The 5,030-nt window shown below is 39.1% G+C and overlaps 1 non-coding gene across 1 annotated transcript; it reads right to left on the bottom strand.

Annotated features, from left to right (window-relative positions):
- Nucleotides 1–2,461: 2,461 nt before the first annotated feature.
- Nucleotides 2,462–2,569, bottom strand: LOC130964839 (small nucleolar RNA R71). Its single transcript, XR_009080908.1, has one exon. It is a non-coding gene; the product is annotated as a small nucleolar RNA R71 (small nucleolar RNA).
- Nucleotides 2,570–5,030: the final 2,461 nt, after the last annotated feature.

The raw sequence follows: 5,030 nt of genomic DNA, 5'->3' as shown, positions 1-5,030 counted from the left end.
TTCCTACCAATGAATTACATAAGTACCTCTATCTTTATCTTTATGCTTTATTCGTATACCACTATACCCATTTGAGTCTGCCTGACTAAGATTTACAAGGTGACCATAGCTTGCTTCATACCAACAATCTCCGTGGCATCGACCCTTACTCGCGTAAGGTTTATTACTTGGACGACCCAGTGCACTTGCTGGTTAGTTGTGCAAAGTTGTGTTTATGCCATGGTATTGAGCACCAAGTTCTTGGGGCCATTACTAGGGATTATTTGAGTTGTGAAAAGTAGTGATCACAATTTCGCACACCAGGTTTTTGGCGCCGTTGCTGGGGATTGTTCAAGTTTTGAGCAAGCTTTTGGTCCGGTAACATCAGTGCCAAAATCCGGCAACAGCACCAAGTTTTTGGCGCCGTTGCCGGGGATTGTTCGAGTATGGACAACTGACGGTTCATCTTGTTGCTTAGATTAGGTATTTTTCTTCAGAGTTCTTAAGAATGAATTCTAGTGTTTCAAGGTGATGTTCTTATCATCACCAAAGCTGATTGATTCTCATCAATTTAGCTCTTGAATGCAATGTCCTGCTGAAGCTTGGCTAGCCATGTCTAATTTCTTTAGACTAAAGCTTTAGACTAACATTGCATGATTCCTGGAATTCTCATTAAGAATTTTGATACCTTTGTTTTTCTTTTCCATATAATTTTCGAAAAAAAAAATCCAAAAAAAAAAAAATTTATAAAATCATAAAAACCAAAAATATTTTATGTTTCTTGTTTGAGTCTAGAGTCTCATCTTAAGTTTGGTGTCAATTGCATGCATTCATTCATGTGTCTTAAGGATCTTCAAGTAATTCTTGATTATTTCTTACTCTGATCTTTGAATTCTCTTGACTTGAGTGTTTTGTTGTTTTCCATATGCATTCTCATTAGTGTCAGTAGTATACAAACTGCTAAGTTTGGTGTCTTGCATGCATTGTTATTTGATTTTAGTTGCATTTTGATTATTAAAAATCCAAAAATATTTTTAATTTGTGTCTTCTCAAGTCAATAATACAGAGAATTGAAGATTCAGAACATACAGCAGAAGAATTGCACAGAAAAAGCTGGGCGTTCAAAACGCCCAGTGAAGAAGGACAGACTGGCGTTTAAACGCCAGCCAGGGTGCCTGGTTGGGCATTTAACGCCGAAAAAGGTAGAGCATCGGGAGTTAAACGCCAGAATGTGCACCATTCTGGGTGTTTAACGCCAGGATGGCACAAGAGGGAAGATTTTGTTTTCAAATCAATTTTTTTTTCAAGTTTTCAAAGTTTTTCAAAATCAAATCTTTTTCAAATCATATCTTTTCAATCAAATGTTTTCAAATTCAATTTCTTTCCTTTTTCAAAGATACTTACTAACAATTAATGATTTGATTGAACATCTCAAATTTGTTGCCTTTTCTGTTGAGAAAGGTTTAATGTTTGAATCATATCTTTTCTTGTTAGGCAAGTCATTAATTTTTAAAATCAAATCTTTTTAAAATTGTTTTCAAATCATATCTTTTCAATCACATATTTTTTGAAACCAATCATATTTTTTTAATCACATCTTTTTCAAAATAGTTTTCAATCAAATCTTTTTGACTTCTAAATTCAAAATCTTTTTCAAAAATCACTTGATTTCTTTCCCACTCTTATTTTCGAAAATTAATTAGTGTTTTTCAAAATGTTTTCAAATTCTTTAACTTAATTTTCGAAAATTACTTCCTTTCTTCTAACATCCTTCTATTTATGGACTAACACTATTCCTTAATGAAAAATTCGTACTCCTTCTTCTATGATAAGTTCGAATTTTCTACTTCTGTCTTCTACTTTTCTTTTCCTCTGACACCTCAAGGAATCTCTATACTGTGACATAGAGGATTCCACATTTCCTTGTTCTCTTCTCTTTCATATGAGCAGGAACAAAGACAAAGGCATTCTTGTTGAAGCTGACCCTGAACCTGAAAGGACCTTGAAGCGAAAGCTAAGAGAAGCTAAGGCACAACTCTCTACAGAGGACCTAATAGAAATCTTCAAAGAAGAAGACATGGCAGCCGAAAACAACAATAATACAAACAATGCAAGGAAGGTGCTGGGTGACTTTACTGCACCTACTCCCGACTTTTATGGGAGAAGCATCTCTATCCCTGCCATTGGAGCAAACAACTTTGAGCTTAAGCCTCAATTAGTTTCTCTAATGCAACAGAATTGCAAGTTCCATGGACTTCCATTGGAAGATCCTCATCAGTTTTTGGCTGAGTTCTTGCAAATCTGTGACACTGTCAAGACTAATGGGGTTGACCCTGAGGTCTACAGACTTATGCTATTCCCTTTTGCTGTAAGAGACAGAGCTAGGACATGGTTGGACTCACAACCCAAAGAAAGCCTGGACTCATGGGAAAAGCTAGTCAATGCCTTCTTGGCAAAGTTCTTTCCACCTCAAAAATTGAGTAAGCTTAGAGTGGAAGTCCAAACCTTCAGACAGAAGGATGGAGAATCCCTCTATGAAGCTTGGGAAAGATACAAACAATTGATCAGAAAATGTCCTTCTGACATGCTTTCTGAATGGAACATCATAGGTATTTTCTATGATGGTCTCTCTGAACTATCCAAGATGTCTTTGGATAGCTCTGCTGGAGGATCTCTTCATCTGAAGAAGACGCCTGCAGAAGCTCAAAAGCTAATTGAAATGGTTGCAAATAACCAATTCATGTACACTTCTGAAAGAAATCCTGTGAACAATGGGACTAGTCAGAAGAAAGGAGTTCTTGAGATTGATACTCTGAATGCCATATTGGCTCAGAATAAAATATTGACTCAACAAGTCAATTTGATTTCTCAAAGTCTGTCTGGAATGCAAAATGCACCAAGCAGTACTAAGGATGCTTCATCTGAAGAAGAAGCCTATGATCCTGAGAACCCTTCAATGGAAGAGGTGAATTACCTAGGAGAACCCTATGGAAACACCTATAATTCTTCATGGAGAAATCATCCAAATTTCTCATGGAAGGATCAACAGAGACCTCAACAAGGTTTCAACAACAATAATGGTGGAAGAAACAGGTTTAGCAATGGCAAGCCTTTTCCATCATCTTCTCAGCAACAGACAGAGAATTCTAAGCAGAACCCCTCTGACTTAGCAACTATGGTCTCTGATCTAATCAAAACCACTCAAAGTTTCATGACTGAAACAAGGTCCTTGATGAGCGGATAATTTGTACGCTTTTTGGCATTGTTTTTAGTATGTTTTTAGTAGGATTTAGTTAGTTTTTAGTATATTTTTATTAGTTTTTAGTTAAAATTCACTTTTCTGGACTTTACTATGAGTTTGTGTATTTTTCTGTGATTTCAGGTATTTTCTGGCTGAAATTGAGGGACCTGAGCAAAAATCTGATCCAGAGACTGAAAAGGACTGCAGATGCTGTTGGATTCTCACCTCCCTGCACTCGAAGTGGATTTTCTGGAGCTACAGAAGCCCAATTGGCGCGCTCTCAACGGCGTTGGAAAGTAGACATCCTGGGCTTTCCAGCAATATATGATAGTCCATACTTTGCCCAAGATTTGATGGCCCAAACCGGCGCTCAAAGTCACCTACAGAAATTCCAGCGTTAAACGCCAGAACTGGCATAAAATTTGGAGTTAAACGCCCAAACTGGCATGAAAGCTGGCGTTTAACTCCAGAAAAGGTCTCTACACGAAATTCCTTCATTGCTCAGCCCAAGCACACACCAAGTGGGCCCGGAAGTGGATTTTTATGTCATTTACTCATCTCTGTACACCCTAGGCTACTAGTTTTCTATATATAGGACCTTTTACTATTGTATTTTCATCTTGGTTCTTCTGGTTCCCTCTCTGGGGCCGAAACCAATGATCACTTTTGTTCTTATGTATTTTCAACGGTGGAGTTTCTACACACCATAGATTAAGGTGTGGAGCTCTGCTGTACCTCGAGTATTAATGCAATTACTATTGTTCTTCCATTCAATTCCGCTTGTTCTTGTTCTAAGATATCACTTGTTCTTCAACTTGATGAATGTGATGATCCGTGACACTCATCATCATTCTCACCTATGAACAAGGTGACTGACAACCATTCTTGTTCTACAAGCAACCAAGGCTTAGTGAATATCTCTTGGATTCTTTAACCGGAATCTTCGTGGTATAGGCAGGACCTGATGGCGGCATTCAAGAGAATCCGGAAGGTCTAAACCTTGTCTGTGGTATTCTGAGTAGGATTCAATGACTGAATGACTGTGACGTGCTTCAAACTCCTAGCAGGCGGGGCGTTAGTGACAGACGCAAAAGTATCGATGGATATTATTCCGGCCTGACCGAGAACCGACAGCTGAATTCCGCTATGCCGTGACAGGGCATATGCCAATCGCTTTCACTGAGAGGATGGGAGGTAGCCATTGACAACGGTGAAACCCTACACGAGCTTGCCATGGAAAGGAGTAGGAAGGATTGGATGAAGACTGTAGGAAAGCAGAGAGACGGAAGGGAAGGCATCTTCATACGCTTATCTGAAGTTCCTACCAATGAATTACATAAGTACCTCTATCTTTATCTTTATGCTTTATTCGTTTATTACCTATACCCATTTGAGTCTGCCTGACTGAGATTTACAAGGTGACCATAGCTTGCTTCATACCAACAATCTCCGTGGGATCGACCCTTACTCGCGTAAGGTATTACTTGGACGACCCAGTGCACTTGCTGGTTAGTTGTGCGAAGTTGTAGTGATCACAATTTCGCGCACCAGTCCTCCATTAGGAATTTGGAGGCACAAGTGGGACAGCTGAGCAAGAAAATTACTGAACTCCCTCATAGTACTCTCCCAAGCAATACAGAAGAAAATCCAAAAGGAGAGTGCAAGGCCATCAACATGGCCGAATTTGGAGAGGAAGGAGAGGAAGTGAACGCCACTGAGGAAGACCTCAGTGGGCGTGCACTGACCTCCATTAAGTTCCCCAATGAGGAACCATGGGAATCTGAAGCTCAAAATGAGACCATAGAGATTC

The sequence above is a fragment of the Arachis stenosperma genome, chromosome 2, assembly GCF_014773155.1.
Source record: "Arachis stenosperma cultivar V10309 chromosome 2, arast.V10309.gnm1.PFL2, whole genome shotgun sequence".
Taxonomy (NCBI): Eukaryota; Viridiplantae; Streptophyta; class Magnoliopsida; order Fabales; family Fabaceae; genus Arachis; species Arachis stenosperma.
The sequence above is the reverse complement of the archived record's forward strand: the minus strand, read 5'-3'. Positions and strand labels throughout refer to the sequence as shown.